Source organism: Schistocerca americana, chromosome 2 (assembly GCF_021461395.2).
Source record: "Schistocerca americana isolate TAMUIC-IGC-003095 chromosome 2, iqSchAmer2.1, whole genome shotgun sequence".
Lineage (NCBI taxonomy): Eukaryota > Metazoa > Arthropoda > Insecta > Orthoptera > Acrididae > Schistocerca > Schistocerca americana.
In genome coordinates this window covers 990,368,646-990,387,425 of record NC_060120.1, presented here as the reverse complement: position 1 = coordinate 990,387,425, position 18,780 = coordinate 990,368,646, and positions in this window count along the sequence as shown.

The following is an 18,780-nucleotide window of genomic DNA, read 5'->3' as shown; positions in this document are numbered from 1 at the left end:
GTGCATGATATTTAATTGTGCAGGGATTTCATGGCTTATTATTACTATAGAATTTCAGATGCACAAATAAATTTTGGATGAAAGAGGGGGGAAAATGCCGGGTGTAACCGGGTCGGACGAATTCAAGTAGCCCCGCTGAAAATGTCTTTTACAAACGAACTATAGAATGTGCTGTCTTCACATACCCGTTCCGCTCTCCACAAACCCCTCTCCATCAATCCGTATCGGAATCTATTTTCATAACTGAGTATCGTCCGGGTGACCAGTCTGGACGGTATTTTGCCATTTGGGCTAATAACGGCAGACTTTTGAGCAAAGAAATGGAAGCATAGTGATTTGGGTAATATTTTTGTTGATCAGCGCGACTGTTTAGCGCGACACTGGCAAATCCAAGTATATTTTTATTCACTGATTTTAATTTCATGTTATTTGTAATGATGTTCACCGCTCCGCTGCCTTGTGAAATAGTGACTATGGCAACCCCAAAGATCTACTAGTCTCCAAATAACGGCTTCAGTGTTGATAGCATTAAGCTGCTACGGATAAGTAATTCGACCACTGTAGTAGTGCTACCATATTTTTAATTTACCATAACGCTAGTAGACGAACCAAAAATTATCCACAGTTAGAAACTTCCAGAAAATCACGCAACTAAAACAATAAGCAGCAGCAATTGCAATAAAATTCGTCTGCCAAATTAGAATTAACTGATCAGCAAAGCAATAACTGAACTCAAATAAGGCCAACAATGGTTGGTCTTGGCTGAAGTGGAGATGGGCGATAGCCGATACTGCTATCGATATACAGGTAGTTTAAACATATTGACGGCCTTGTTGACTATCGATACTGCATATACTTCTCTAGTCGTATGGCAGAACCTTAAAATACAAAGGGCGATTAAAAAGTTTCCATTCCAAGGCCGTGCACTTCAGAACTGGTATGCTACTCAAGAAGAACTGCCATGGACACTGAAGCAACCATCCTACCGACGCACCGGGTTGAAGATAACGCTTGCTAAGACACCGTGTCCTGCGGCGTGAAGAAGTCCGAAACTGGCCGCTGCACGTCCTCGTCCGACAGGAATAGTCGACACCTCAAGGCCTTTTATAAGGGACCTAAGGCGTGATGTTGCGTAGGAGAGCTCAGGACCAGAGGACGTATGCTCGAGTGTCCCCCATTTCAGTTGGCGTAACTTCTGCGTTACGACATTTGCGATATGCGGACGTGCGTTATGAAGCAGAAGCACCCCTTGTCAGTCGATCCATTCCACATTCATAAAGTTCTTCAATGTCCGTTGGATGTCTATTGTTTATTCATCCGCAGCCAACAAAATAACTACAGACGTTGGTCTTGTTTGGACGCATTTGGTAATAACGTCGCCATAGTTCATGTTTCCGCATTTACCACATGCATGTCGGCAAGTCACGAATGTCACACTGATCCGTTTCTCACAAGTCGATACTCATACACCCGCATCGGATCCCGCTACGTTAAATATACGCCGCAACAACGCCATCAAACGGAAACTTTTTTGTCGTTCAGTCTTTTCTTGCAATTTCGCTGCACGGGAACTAGGTCGTGTATAATCTCATTTAGGCGACAGAGGAGGGTCTCCCTTTGACTTCATCTTTTACACTGTTCCTACTTACATAATTCAATAGTAATAAAAATCTCGGTGTAAGGCAACCCTACTTTCACGTACCTTGTGTTATCTGTGTTTAGATAAACTATATGGTTTTCTAAAAGGAAAGGTGGGAGACGTATTACCCTTTTATTTAGGAAATTTGAAGTAGAAGTTTTCGCTAAATGTTTTGTCACACAGCACTATACAAAATGTCCCATTTGTCTTTGAAACGTCCCCCTGGAAAAATTAATGAATTACCGTGCTGGTAAATCCCTCACGTTATTTGATTTTCAAACAGCTGAGCAAAACTGAACGTACTCAAACATTTCTCCCTTTACTTATTCTGATCATCACTAAACCGACACACAATATTTTTAGCGCAATGCAATCTGACTTTCAATAATCCCTACAAAAGAATGGCCCTGACCAACAATAACCTATACCTTTTATGAATCACTTGCCTCACAAAAATCTTCGTTACTCTAACTACTGCAATACAGGGAGCGCCAATGCTGCCAGCTAAATAAAATATTCTATTGAAGGCACTAACTACTGATAGGCATGTTAGCAAATGAAAGATTTTGATAGAGAACAAACATTGTATTTACCATAATAGCGTTCAAAGTCATAATACATATATCAGTTCATGATATCCAGTATTACAAATTTACTCTGTCTGGCGAACACACGTCCAGATCGTCCGCTCTTAAAATTCTGCCATCTATCTCCCCACATCCACCACTGCTGGCGGCTCACCTCCAACTGCGCTATGCTACGCGCTGTTCACATCCAACTGCCCAACACTACAATAGCGAATATTACAACAACGCCAACCAGCCACAGACTGCATACAGCACAGCCAGTGATTTTCATACAGAGCGCTACGTGGCGTTACCAATATAAAAACCTAAACAGCCTACTTACATAGCCCCCATGCTCCCCGCAAAGAATTTCACAAAATGTTTTGGGCAGTGGCCAATACAGATTTGAAAAAAATTTTTCATAATTACAATAACAAAGAAATCAAATGCACACACTTATCGACACAATGTTGGTCAAAAGCTAAAATTTTCTCACAGTCCAGAAAGACAGTCCTGATCGTTCATCACAGTAAAATAGCACTGTTTTTCTCAAAGTCTGAGCAGTAAAAGAAAATGCACAGGGAAGTAGTGGATTTCCATGCAGTCTTGAAGAAGAAGTGTTGTCTTTCCAACAGAAAGACAATGCTGGCTCTTGACATGCAGATAGGTAATGGGCCACAACAGAGCAAACTCACAGCAGAGTCAGTCGAAGTTTTGAAGAATATTGGTAGGTAGGTCATCACAGAGCAGACCCACTGTAGTCCTGGTAGAGATTATGGTATTGGTGGGTTATCAGAGGTGCAGACCCACTCCAGTCTTTGTAGAAATAATGGTATTGGTGGACCATCATAGATGCAGACCCACTGTAGTCATCGTAGAGACAGCCAGCAGCCATCTGTTGCGACTGTGCGGGTGCACAATCACCATCAAAGAGTCTTGTGGACAATATAGCAGGTCCACAAACCACCACTTGTGCACTCACAAAGTTTTTAGAAATGTCCTTAGAACCAGCAATGCTATTAACCAGTCCCTTGCTGAATTATTAACACACGTGCAAACACTAACAGTCCCAACTTCTCACATATTGTGCATATACTATGACCAACAGAAATGTGTGCAGTGAAATGAATGCTTACAAGTTACTTAATTTGATGAACTGGTGTCAATTACAATTTCATAATATGAGAATACAATTACAAAGGCACATAAAGCATCATTAAAACATAACAATACAGATAACATTTGTAGTAATACAGGCTTTATAAAAGAATGGAAATAAACACATACATCAGTGTTACAGGATTATGACATAAGTAAATAAATAAAATAATGAGAATAGTTTTCGAAACATTAACTTCAGACATGAGCATTAAAACACAACAAAATAAATAATCTCTAAACATCTTTACAAAGTAAATAATATAGTATTAAAGCAAATTATATTTTAGGACAACAGTATTCCTCATCATAGTGAATGTAGCTTAGTATTAGAAGAGCAAAAATTTCTATGAAACAGTACACAGAGACAGGAAAAACACAAATACACAAGGGTACACAAACACATAGCGGGATAACACAAAAGGAAAGGACAGGGTTTGTTTTACTACAGTATTTTCAAAACAAAACTTCTTTACTTCTTCGAGATCTCCCTTCATTCATCGTTATTCCCAGAAAGTCCTACCTATACCTGCTTTCTGTATTCTATTCATATCCTCTTACAAAATAATTATTCTTCATTGTACAATACCCTTTTTTTACAAACTTTTTTTGTATAACTTCTCAATGCATTTCTTCCAATTCTTCGCAACTCACTCTCTTATATAGCCCACCCCCTCTTAAGCTAAAATCTACTGAGCTCAGATGCATAAACTAAGGGACGAGGCAATGCAGCAGCACAAAACAATTAACACGAACAGCAATGACCAAAAGAATGCAAATTGGCAAAGCTAGCAGCAGTAAAGCTAAATTAGCAGAGCAAATGCAAAATTGCAACTAATATGAGTCAATGTGCAGCAACAAGAAAAATAAATCAGTAGTGAAACTGGTTTAACAGAGTAATACAAAGTGAAATTCAGTAGCACTATGCCTGGCAAATAGCAGCAGCAGATGCAATAACTTATATCTAAACATGACAAACCCAGAAGCAAAAAAATAGTACACTAAAGACAACAATGCAGATATTGGTAATGTCTATTCACATATTAATGTCTTTGTCATTAAAGTGGTTCACCGCAATAACCTATACTACAAGAAAATTACCATGTACTTGAAAATTAAAGTATGTATGCAATTACTGTTATTAGTCCCTTCTTATTGTTCTTTCCTTTCCAAGTGCTCGTTTTTCGAAGAATGTGGATCATAAAAGTATTATTTAATAGATCTGTTGACAGAAAGTGTTTACATTAGCAAATGCATTTCATTTTATTTTACAAAACCAATGCTGCAACACAGCTGGAAACCAGATATCAAATGAAATAAGCAACTATGTACAAAGTAAAGCACAAAAATATCATTCAATAGCCATGTGACATTTCATAAGTCAGTAGAAATTCTCTCAACTCTTGTAGAAAGACACTTGTCATAATCAGGTGTGCAGATGTAAGAATATTTCCCATCAATTCATAAGCATTTCAGTAAGTAGCACAAAGTACATGCTCCACAGTATAATCATATGTTATGCTTTCTACAAAGGAATGTCAACAGTGAGGGTAATGGCCTCTTTTTTCTCCACCTAATGGCTTTTTCTCCAGGCTTCTGGCGCAGCTGGGCACCCACAATGCATTACGTCAAGGTCACTTAGCTTTCATACCGAAATATTTAAGACAGCAGTTTGCACTACAGTGACAGTCTCATGTATTACAAATGTGTAGAAACAAAATTCTATCAATATAACAGCGTCCAAAAAATTTTTGCCAGCATTTTGATCCATTAACGCATGTACAGGGCTATTACAAATGACTGAAGCGATTTCATAAATTCACTGTAGCTCCATTCATTGACATATGGTCACGACACGCTACAGATACGTAGAAAAACTCATAAAGTTTTGTTCGGCTGAAGCCGCACTTCAGGTTTCTGCTGCCAGAGCGCTCGAGAGTGCAGTGAGACAAAATGGCGACAGGAGCCGAGAAAGCGTATGTCGTGCTTGAAATTCACTCACATCAGTCAGTCATAACAGTGCAACGACACTTCAGGACGAAGTTCAACAAAGATCCACCAACTGCTAACTCCATTCGGCAATGGTATGCGCAGTTTAAAGCTTCTGGATGCCTCTGTAAGGGGAAATCAACGGGTCGGCCTGCAGTGAGCGAAGAAACGGTTGAACGCGTGCGGGCAAGTTTCACGCGTAGCCCGCGGAAGTCGACGAATAAGCAGGGAGCTAAACGTACCACAGCCGACGGTTTGGAAAATCTTACGGAAAAGGCTAAAGCAGAAGCCTTACCGTTTACAATTGCTACAAGCCCTGACACCCGATGACAAAGTCAAACGCTTTGAATTTTCGGCGCAGTTGCAACAGCTCATGGAAGAGGATGCGTTCAGTGCGAAACTTGTTTTCAGTGATGAAGCAACATTTTTTCTTAATAGTGAAGTATTTAAACCTCCTCTACCAAGAAACGTGCCAGAACTGCGAGCTCGCATCAACGATGCTTTCGAACTCATTGATGGGGAGATGCTGCGCCGAGTGTGGGAGGAACTTGATTATCGGCTTGATGTCTGCCGCATCACTAAAGCGGCACATATCGAACATTTGTGAACGCCTAAAAAAACTTTTTGAGTTTTTGCATGTGTGTGCAAAACATTGTGAAAATATCTCAAATAATAAAGTTATTGTAGAGCTGTGAAATCGCTTCAATCATTTGTAGTAACCCTGTACACACATTTCATAACTCTTAAAGTACGATTCTTGGTTTCCAACATCCTTTTTCACTAATCATAGTCCCTAGCCACTACTAATTATATATATATATATATATATATATATATATATATATATATATATATATATATATATACATACTCCTGGAAATGGAAAAAAGAACACATTGACACCGGTGTGTCAGACCCACCATACTTGCTCCGGACACTGCGAGAGGGCTGTACAAGCAATGATCACACGCACGGCACAGCGGACACACCAGGAACCGCGGTGTTGGCCGTCGAATGGCGCTAGCTGCGCAGCATTCGTGCACCGCCGCCGTCAGTGTCAGCCAGTTTGCCGTGGCATACGGAGCTCCATCGCAGTCTTTAACACTGGTAGCATGCCGCGACAGCGTGGACGTGAACCGTATGTGCAGTTGACGGACTTTGAGCGAGGGCGTATAGTGGGCATGCGGGAGGCCGGGTGGACGTACCGCCGAATTGCTCAACACGTGGGGCGTGATGTCTCCACAGTACATCGATGTTGTCGCCAGTGGTCGGCGGAAGGTGCACGTGCCCGTCGACCTGGGACCGGACCGCAGCGACGCACGGATGCACGCCAAGACCGTAGGATCCTACGCAGTGCCGTAGGGGACCGCACCGCCACTTCCCAGCAAATTAGGGACACTGTTGCTCCTGGGGTATCGGCGAGGACCATTCGCAACCGTCTCCATGAAGCTGGGCTACGGTCCCGCACACCGTTAGGCCGTCTTCCGCTCACGCCCCAACATCGTGCAGCCCGCCTCCAGTGGTGTCGCGACAGGCGTGAATGGAGGGACGAATGGAGACGTGTCGTCTTCAGCGATGAGAGTCGCTTCTGCCTTGGTGCCAATGATGGTCGTATGCGTGTTTGGCGCCGTGCAGGTGAGCGCCACAATCAGGACTGCATACGACCGAGGCACACAGGGCCAACACCCGGCATCATGGTGTGGGGAGCGATCTCCTACACTGGCCGTACACCACTGGTGATCGTCGAGGGGACACTGAATAGTGCACGGTACATCCAAACCGTCATCGACCCATCGTTCTACCATTCCTAGACCGGCAAGGGAACTTGCTGTTCCAACAGGACAATGCACGTCCGCATGTATCCCGTGCCACCCAACGTGCTCTAGAAGGTGTAAGTCAACTACCCTGGCCAGCAAGATCTCCGGATCTGTCCCCCATTGAGCATGTTTGGGACTGGATGAAGCGTCGTCTCACGCGGTCTGCGCGTCCAGCACGAACGCTGGTCCAACTGAGGCGCCAGGTGGAAATGGCATGGCAAGCCGTTCCACAGGACTACATCCAGCATCTCTACGATCGTCTCCATGGGAGAATAGCAGCCTGCATTGCTGCGAAAGGTGGATATACACTGTACAATGCCGACACTGTGCATGCTCTGTTGCCTGTGTCTATGTGCCTGTGGTTCTGTCAGTGTGATCATGTGATGTATCTGACCCCAGGAATGTGTCAATAAAGTTTCCCCTTCCTGGGACAATGAATTCACGGTGTTCTTATTTCAATTTCCAGGAGTGTATATATATAAACAAGTAATCACATTCCTCATATACGATAGCATCAGCTATTTGATCATAAACATACCTCAACAGCATAATAAAGTACGATTCTTGGTTTCCAACATCCTTTTTCACTAATCATAGTCCCTATCCACTACTCATTATTCACATATATATATATATATATATATATATATATATATATATATATATACAAGTAATCACATTCCTCATATACGATAGCATCAGCTATTTGATCATAAACATACCTCAACAGCATAATACACATCGTCATCGTAATAATAACATCATAACAGATCAATCACTTCTCAAAATCGTCTCAGTTTCTTTCAATAATTTCAAAACCTTCAATAAATTCATCTACCTCAAACCTACTTCAAAAATCATGATCCCTTACCAAACACATCATTCAAAGCTCTCATAGTATCACAATGGTTCCGAAAAAATATGGTTCAGAAAGTACAGGCAAAATACAATTTCATAAGTGTGAAGTTATGCCACTGTGTAATTACGTAAACATGTGTCACTGACGTAGCAAAAAAAAGTTTTTGTCTCTCTCAGTTAAATGATCAGATAGCTGTGTAATTCTGTGTTAGAGAAATATGGTACCGATGTGTAAAGTTGTATAAGCGAATACCATATTAGCTAGGGTTTCTAGGGCTCGCTACACGGTTCAAATGGTTCAAATGGCTCTGAGCACTATGGGACTTAACTTATGAGGTCATCAGTCTCCTAGAACTTAGAACTACTTAAACCTAAGGACATCACACACATCCATGCCCGAGGCAGGATTCGAACCCGCAACCGTAGTGGACGCGCGGTTCCAGACTGTAGCGCCTAGAACCGTTCGGCCACACCGGTCAGCGCTCGCTACACACTTAGTATACAAAGTAGGTGTGTACCCCCTGAGGATTAATGTAATTATACTCTCAGGTGTTACCGGATACAGATATAGAATGAAATGTATCACCGGAAACCTTTGTATTTTTGTATGTTAAAAATAAATGTTTTAAGTACAAAAGTAATCACTCAAATACGTGTACTGTAGCGCTAAACTGTGCGTCTTGTTGTAAGATAATCACTGTCATTACTTAAGGGTAAAAAATGAGCCAAGTGTCGTAATTATCGTCGTCTGTAAGCAAAGTTCTGTAGAAGAAATGTACTTACCTCGTAATAAACAAAGTGTCGAAGTTTACGTGTATTCGGAAAAGGTACAAGCTCTTTGATTGTGTTTGGTGGTTCTTCATTCTTCAGTACAAGAATAGGTGGTAAAGCAGTGGAGTCATGAAGCATTTCATTCAGCACGTTTTGAAATAAGTGTAAATATCTGTAACAATGCTGATGCTTTCTGTGACAATAAAGTCTCCAAAGCTTATTGATTTCTTTCATAATCCGTTCAGACGGGTTACAGTGTGGTGAAATAAAAATAGGTTTGATTTTATGATTCCGAAACATGCGTGACCATACAGGAGATCTGAATTGCGGTCCGTTATATGAAATGACTTTACTAACGTGTCCAACTTCACGTAAGAAATTTTTAACAAAGGCGTTGGATACAGACCGTCCAGTAGCTTTACGTAACGGAGTGAAAAAAACAAATTTTGATGTAAGTTCAGCAGCTACTAGAATGTATGAAAATCCATTTGATGTTCTGACAAGGGGTCCCAAGAGATCAACATCAGAAAGTTCTTTTAATTTAGAAGGAATTATAGGAAACAACGGAGCACGATGTGAGATGGTAGATGGTTTAGCTTTTTGACAAAGTTTGCAAATAGACAAGACTCTTCGAATTCTCTTTTCCATATTGTTAAAGAACAAGTCGTCCGAAGTATATGATAACATTTTCTTGGACCAAAATGTGCTTAACTCAAATGTATGTACCAAATGAGCTTATTAACAAAATCGTCAGGAATGCAAAGAACCCATAGCTTGTCATCAACAGTGCAGCGTTTGAAGAGTATGTTGTTTCTAACCAGATAATAATGCCGAATCTGTGTGTGTGTCTTTTCATGCCATTTACTTTTGATGTCTTTCCAAATCAGATCTTTATCTTGTTCATGAGCAATGTCCTTTAAAGATGCGGTGATGAAGTTTTCAAAGGCGACTTTCTGAGTGTAAAGAATACTGAAATTTTTCTCGAGGTTGCCTTCTGTGTTACTTTTCTCAAGCCCTGTCGGTGCGCGTGACAGTGCATGCGCAACAATGTTCTTCTTGCCGGGAATGTAGACTATTGTGAAGTGGAATTCTTGCAGAAACAATGCCCAAAGTTTTAACCTGTCATCATTTAATTTTGAAGACATAAGAAACTGTAATGCACGATGATCACTGTATACTTTTACGTGCTTACCAGAAAGAAAGAACGGAATTGTTAAATGCCCAAACGATAGTTAAAGCTTCTAATTCAGTAACGGAATAATATTTTTCGGATTTTGTTAGCACTCGGCTAGCAAAAGCAGTGGTTTTCTGAACAGTAGTGTCATTTTCTATGGCTTCTTGAAATAAATGGGCACCAAGACCGACTTTAGAAGAATCCGTGCTAAGGCAGAATTCTTATGGCAGATTTGGATGAGCTAGTATTGGCGCGGTAAGTAGCGCTTCTTTCAAAGAATTGATTACAACTGTGCTTGTTCGTCCCAGTTCCAAACAGTATTTTTTCCAGTGAGAGAACAAAGTTTTGGTGTAAATAGAATTTGCATATTCAGAAAACGACGGTAAAAATTTACGAGACCTAGAAAACTGCGGACTTGTTTTTTTGTGGATGGAACTGGAATGGCTCTGATTGCTGCTAACTTTTCAGGATCCGGCTGAATGCCTTCAGAAGAAATAATGTGACCCAAAAACTTCACCTTTGTCCTACCGAATTCAGACTTTTCCACGATAACTATAATTCCAGATTCTGCAAAAATACGAAATACACTTTGAGGATGCGATTATGTTGTTCCCATGAGGCTTCTGCTATCAGAATACAGTCCACATTAAAGGTGATGTGACGTTTTAAGAACTCAGGTAATATGGAATTTAGCCCACGAATGAATGCTGCCGAAGAAACGTTCAAACCAAAAGGAAGTTTCCGAAGTCGATAACAAACGCCGGAACAAAGAATAACTGTGTATTTTCTACATTCTGGATGAAGTTCGATCTGATAAAAGCTGGATCTGAGATCAATAGAAGACAACACTTTTACAACATTAAAATTTTGAAGAAGTTCTTCCAACGTTTGCAGGCTGTCTGTTTCAGGAATGATGACAGTATTGATGTGTCTCGAATCTAAGACAAGCCTATTCGATCCATTTTTCTTCTCAACAACATGTAATGGATTGTTGTATGAGCTTACTGCAGGCTCAATAATTCCCTCGTCAAGCATAGATAGTATTTCTGTTGTAACACGGTCCCTATAATGTGCCGGAATTACGTATGGTCTAACACAAAATTTAGTATGCTCACGATCACGAAATTGGTATTGATATCCTTTGATTGTTCGTGTTTTGTGAGTAAAAAATGTGGAATGTGCTTGTAAAATCTCAAAAAAGTCCTGCCTATCAGTGTCATTACAATTCTCAATTGTTTGAATTTTATTCTGAACTAACTCATTAGTATCAAATACGCTATCGATATCATCCCTGTCAGTAGTTGCAGAGTGATTATTAGTGTCTAGTTCCGTCGAAAATTCGAACTGTTCTCTAATTGAAGGTAAAGCCGATTAATTTCCTCGTCATGGTGTGCCAGCGGTGTGAGTCATTAGCTATTGTCTCTTTGCTGGCGCGCGTCGTTATTGGGATTTGGAGATCTAACTTCTACAAACTCACCTTGTCGAGAGGGCCCTGCGGTTTGAATCCCGCCAGTTCTGATGAATTTCAGGTCTGTCGTTTTGTCGGTTGTCTGCATAGTTTCTCTTTTGTCGGTCATGTGGTAGAGAATTTCTCCCGGAATCGTAACTGCGCGGTGGACCGTTGCGTCTCAAGTTATTCTGTCCCCCATGATAATAATTTTTTTGGTTCCCATATTGTCTGTTTCTATGGTGATCTCTGTCATATTAATTACTACGGAAATCCGATCTTTCTCTGTAACTATTATTCTGCCAACGGTTGTCATATGGGTGGTGTCTGTTTTGGTCACGATTTGCGCTGCAAGACTAGACATGTCGTATCCAGTTATTATACCTGTCATCGCGGAATTGTGACAGATGTGACCTGTAACTGTTGTGTTCCTGTTTTCGCGTCCCGCTATGTTGTTGTTGTTGTCCTCAGTCCTGAGACTGGTTTGATGCAGCTCTCCATGCTACTCTATCCTGTGCAAGCTGCTTCATCTCCCAGTACCTACTGCAACCTACATCCTTCTGAATCTGCTTAGTGTATTCATCTCTTGGTCTCCCTCTACGATTTTTACCCTCCACGCTGCCCTCCAATCGTAATTGGTGATCCCTTGATGCCTCAGAACATGTCCTACCAACCGATCCCTTCTTCTAGTCAAATTGTGACACAACTCTTCTCCCCAATCCTATTCAATACTTCCTCATTAGTTATGTGATCTACCCATCTAACCTTCAGCATTCTTCTGTAGCACCATATTTCGAAAGCTTCTATTCTCTTCTTGTCTAAACTATTTATCATCCATGTTTCACTTGCATACATGGCTACACTCCATACAAATCCTTTCAGAAACGACTTCCTGACATTTAAATCTATACTCGATGTTAACATATTTTTCTTCTTCAGAAACGCTTTCCTTGCCACTGCCATTCTACATTTTATATCCTCTCTACTTCGACCATCATCAGTTATTTTGCTCCCCAAGTAGCAAAACTCCTTTACTACTTTAAGTGTCTCATTCCCTAATCTAATTCCCTCAACATCACCCGACTTCATTCGACTACATTCCATTATTCTCGTTTTGCTTTTGTTGATGTTCATCTTATATCCTCCTTTCAAGACACTATCCATTCCGTTCAATTGCTCTTCCAGGTCCTTTGCTGTCTCTGACAGAATTACAATGTCCTCGGCGAACATCAAAGTTTTTACTTCTTCTCCATGGATTTTAATTCCTACCCCGTATTTTTCTTTTGTTTCCTTCACTGCTTGCTCAATATACAGATTGAATAACGTCGGGGTGAGGCTACAACCCTGTCTCACTCCCTTCCCAACCACTGCTTCCCTTTCATGCACCTCGACTCTTATAACTGCCATCTGGTTTCTGTACAAATTGTAAATAGCTTTTCCCTCCCTGTATTTTACAACTGCCTCCTTCAGAATTTGAAGTAGAGTATTCCAGTCAACATTTTCAAAAGCTTTCTCTAAGTCTACAAATGCTAGAAATGTAGGTTTGCCTTTCCTTAATCTAGCTTCTAAGATAAGCCGTAGGGTCAGTATTGCCTGACGTGTTCCAACATTTCTATGGAATCCAAACTCATCTTCCCCGAGGTCGGCTTCTACTAGTTTTTCCATTCGCCTGTAAAGAATTCGCGTAAGTATTTTGCAGCCGTGACTTATTAAACTGATAGTTCGGTAATTTTTACATCTGTCAACACCTGCTTTCTTTGGGATTTGAATTATTATATTCTTCTTGAAGTCTGAGGGTATTTCGCCTGTTTCATACATCTTGCTGACCAGATGGTAGAATTTTGTCAGGACTGTCTCTCCCAAGGCTGCCAGTAGTTCTAATGGAATGTTGTCTACTCCGGGGGCCTTGTTTCGACTCAGGACTTTCAGTGCTCTGTCGAACACTTCGCGCAGTATCATATCTCCCATTTCATCTTCTTCTACATCCTCTTGCATTTCCATAATATTGTCCTCAAGGACATCACCCTTTTATAGACCCTCTATATACTCCTTCCACCTTTCTGCTTCCCCTTCTTTACTTAGAACTGGGTTTCCATCTGAGCTCTTGATATTCATACAAGTTGTTCTCTTTTCTCCAAAGGCCTCTTTAATTTTCCTGTAGGCAGTATCTATCTTACCCCTAGTGAGATAAGCCTCTACATCCTTACATTTGTCCTCTAGCCACCTCTGCTTAGCCATCTTGCACTTCCTGTCGATATCATTTTGAGGCATTTGTATTCATTTTTGCCTGCTTCATTTACTGCATTTTTATATTTTCTCCTTTCAACAGTTAAATTCAATATTTCTTCTGTTACCCAAAGATTTCTATTAGCCCTCGTCTTTTTGCCTACTTGATCCTCTGCTGCCTTCACTACTTCATCCCTCAAAGCTACCCATTCTTCTTCTACTGTGTTTCTTTCCTCCATTCTTGTCAATTGTTCCCTTATGCTCTCCCTCAAACTCTGTACAGCCTCTGGTTTAGTCAGTTTATCCAGGTCCCATCTCCTTAAATTCCCACCTTTTTGCAGATTCTTCAGTTTTAATCTACAGTTCATAATCAATAGATTGTGGTCACAGTCCACATCTCCCCCTGGAAATGTCTTACAATTTAAAACCTGGTCCCTAAATCTCTGTCTTGCCATTATATAATCTATCTGAAACCTGTGAGTATCTCCAGGCCATTTCCATGTATACAACCTTCTTTTATGATTCTTGAACCAAGTGTTAGCTATAATTAAGTTGTGCTCTGTGCAAAATTCTACCAGGCGGCTTCCTCTTTCATTTCTTACCCCAATCCATATTCACCTGCTACGTTTTCTTCTCTCCCTTTTCTACTGACGAATTCCAGCCACCCATGACTATTAAATTTTCATCTCCCTTCACTATCTGAATAATTTCTTTTATTTCTTCATACATTTCTTCAATTTCTACAGAGCTAGTAGGCATATAAACTAGTACTACTGTAGTAGGTGTGGGCTTCGTGTCTATCTTGGCCACAATAATGCGTTCACTATGCTGTTTGTAGTAACTTACCCGCATTCCTATTTTTTTATTCATTATTAAACCTACTCCTGAATTACCCTATTTTATTTTGTATTTATAACCCTATATTCGCCTAACCAAAAGTCTTGTTCCTCCTGCCACCGATCTTCACTAATTCCCACTGTATCCTACTCTAACCTATCCATTTCCCTTTTTAAATTTTCTGACCTACCTGCCCGATTAAGTGATCTGACATTCCAACTCCGATCCGTAGAACGCTGGTTTTCTTTCTCCTGATAACGACGTCCTCTTGAGTGGTCCCCTCCCGGAGATCCGAATGGGGGACTATTTTACCTCCGGAATATTTTATCCAAGAGGACGCCATCATCATTTAACCATACAGTAAAGCTGCATGCCCTCGGGAAAAATTACGGCCGTAGTTTCCCCTTGCTTTCAGCCGTTCGCAGTACCAGCACAGCAAGGCCGTTTTGGTTAGTGTTACAAGGCCAGATAAGTCAATCATCCAGACTGTTGCACCTGCAACTACTGAAAAGGCTGCTGCCCCTCTTCAGGAACCACACGTTTGTCTGGCCTCTCAACAGACACACCTGCGTTGGGGTTGCACCTGCGGTACGGCTATCTGTCTCGCTGAGGCACGCAAGCCTCCCCACCAACGACAGGGTCCATGGCTCTTGGGGGGGGGGGGGGTTCCCGCGATTGTCAGTGCCAATTTCCAATTCTTGTAACAGTCCCTGGAAAGCTTCAACGTTGTCTTTGCAACGTCCTGCCAAAATAATATATCGTAAATGTCAAGGCAATTTTATTAAGCAAATGCGGATGAGTTCTGAGGGGCTGTATGGGTTTGAAAGATATTAATGGTTATGCAACATGTCTTCAAAATATTTAACAAGACCGGAAAAAAAATTCAGATTGTTCAAAGTGTTTCATCATCATCATCATGATGCTATGTTTCACGCGATCTTGAGTAGCTTGTGACCAACATGCTGAGATTAAGGCATGATAAAATTCTCCTTCACTATGGCAATCGTGAATGACCGATCGCATTCTTACAGCTGGTTCATTCTCTAGGCAGCCACACATAAATTCTAAACTGTACTCCAATGACCAGTTGGGAGGAAAACAATGAGAGAACTGATGAAGCTATGCTTGTGGATGAATGTCGTTGCCAGAATTCTTAAATGTTTTGAATTTACGTGTACTAATGAACAGCTTATAGTCAAAATCATCATGTCGGCGAGTCGCATATCGGTCATGTTGCTTCGTTTCGGCGGTTCCATCTCAAAATTCGGTGTACCTGGCCAATTTCTTTCATAATTTCCGAAGTGCCCTGTGTTATTATTTTGTAGCTGTTCTGTATTTCTATGTCCCTCTTCCCGTATTGGAGCGCGAGTGTCCTCTGAAATATGTAATTCTTGTATTACCTGTGTCAACTGATCTTGTACTTCCCGGATTTCTCTTATGTAGTGTATATTGATTTGATTTTGATTTTGTTTGAATTTTCTAATTTGTTCATACTCTTCTGTGTCAGTGAAGGCTACGGGTTGTGTGTCATTCAGATCATCATCTACCTTTGTAGATAAGTTAGTGAACTGATCCGAGATTTCCTCAGTGTGTGTTTTCTGAACCAAGTTTCAGACTGTACATTTGTTTTGAAATCGTATCTACTGTGTCCTTTCAGTTTTCCTGAGTTTTTACAAGTTGCGTAACCGAATCGGTAGATGCAACTGAGGCAATTTTAGCTTGTAAGGTGTCGTGATTTTCATGAACAATAGTTTGCAGTTCTTTTATGGGTGCTTCGTGATTCTGTAATGCATTTTCATGACACGAAAGCATAGGATGGAAATGCTCACAAATTTGTGTTTTTTTCGACATTACAGACTTTTTGACATTTCGATTCGATTTTAAGTAACTCAACAGTTAAACCTTCAAGTGTTTGTTCAAGCGTTTGTTCTAGTGAGTCTAACTTTTGAAGCTGTTGCTGTGTTTATCTCTGAGTTTGTTCCATTTTGTCTCACTTTTGAAGCTTTTGTTCCATTGTGTCTAACATTTGAAGCTTTTGTTCCATTTGTTGCATTAATTGTAATAACAATGCACTGGTGTCTGAAACACGTTCCTCAGTGCTATTCGGCAGTGCATTTGAAAAGCCAATATTCGCATTTTGAAAAGCAGAAAATGTGTCTTGACTTGATTGAGAAACGGGTAATGACGCATAACCTGAATCTACGGTATTTGCAAAACTGTGTCCAGTCATTTCGGATCCCTGTGGCAAGCTGTTGCCGACCGACCGATCGACAATACTACCCTCTTCACTAGCTGTTTCACTGTCTACACGCTTATTTATTGCCTGATCCATTCCCCTATGCACAATTACCAAATTACTATGTTGAACATTAGTTAATTCATTACACGGTGGCGCTAACACACTGCTTTCGTCTTCTCTGACATTTCTCAGTTTACTTTGGAGCCTAGTATTACGTTTTTAACACGTCATAATTGTCACAATATTTCACGCGATAACACAGAAAAGCACAATTTGAACAACAAAATAAGAAAACACATTAACATAGCACTGAAAATAATATCTCGTTAGTTGCAAGCGCAGCTGCGAAATACTTGGTGCAAATCTACATGCATGCCACAACTGTTTTACTGTACAACAATGAAAAACTACAACTACAAAGAAGCTTAGAAGAAAAAATCTGTAGATTCCAGTGAGGTACCCGCAGTGTCGCCATATGAAACATCCCCTTAGAAAAATTAATGAAATGCTGTGCTGGTAAACCCCTTATGTTATTTGATTTTCAAACATCTGAGCAAAACTGAACGTACTCAGACGTTTCTCTCTTTACTTATTCTGATCATCACTAAACTGACACACAAAATTTTTTTAGCGCAACGCAATCTGACTTTCAAAAATCCCTACAAAAGAATGTCCCTGACTAACATTAACCTATACCTTTCACAAATCATTTACCTCACAAAAATCTTCGTTACTCGAACTACTGCAACACAGGGAGCGCCAATGCTGCCAGCTAAATAAAAGATTCTAACTACTGAAGGCACTAACTACTGATAGGCATAGTTAGAAAATGAAAGATTTTGATAGAGAAGAAACAATGTATTCACCTTAATAGCATTAAAAAGTCATTATATATATATATATATATATATATATATATATATCAGTTCATGACATCCAGTCTTACAAATTTACTCTCTCTGATGGACACACGTCCAGATCGCCCGCTCTCAAAACTCTGCCAACTCTCTCCCAACATCCACCACTGCTGGCGGCTCACCTCCAACTGCGCAATGCTATGCGCTGTTCACATCCAACTGCCCAACACTACAACAGCGAATATTACAACAATGCCAACCAGCCACAGACTGCACACAGCACAACCAGTGATTTTCATACAGAGCGCTACGTGGCGTTACCAATGTAAAAACCTAAACAGCCTACTTACATCTTGACCACCACAAACAACAACAAATAATATTGAATGAGCGGTATATATATATATATATATATATATATATATATATATATATATATATATATATATATAGTGAACAGTGTGTACATTGCAAACATTATTTTTTCTTCGTTCCCCTCAGTCATCTTTTTTATCTTTATGTGCTCATTCAGATTACCCCTCTCACACTAGCCAACAAGCTTCACTCGGATGTTGTGCCCCTTCCATAGTTTGATCTGTTCTATTGTTCAGTCATTTTAGTAACAGAACATTACTTCTCTATGAAACTTTATCTAAAAAGCGAAGCTTTATACTTTAATATGATTCAACATAATGAAAAAACTGGTGTTATCTACTACATTCCTATATTTATAATGAGGAACTGTCCTGTACATATTAAGTTTCGATATTTAGTACACTTACTATAATTGCTGTCCTTCATACGGTAAAAGGCACACCGTTTCTTTTAACGCCTGTGTAACAGTGTAGATATATATATATATATATATATAAGTAACCTTGTAAACATCATGTACATTGACTGTTCCCCTTCTTTCTTCCACCCCCCTCCCTACACTTCTTTCCTCCACTCCTACATCAATTCCCTTTCGTCCCTTAACTGTTTAATACCTCTGATCCATTGCTATTAATCCGAATCCTAATGTGCATTATCCGCTTATTCACTATGCATCCGTCCCCCCCCCCCCACATTCCCCACCCCTCTCCACACTTTCTTCCACATTTTTGTATCATTGTATGCTTGGTGTTTTATGACGATCATTGACGCTTTGATATAAGGGTTTTAAATTCCAGTGGTGTTTGTGCCCATTTATTTTACATAAC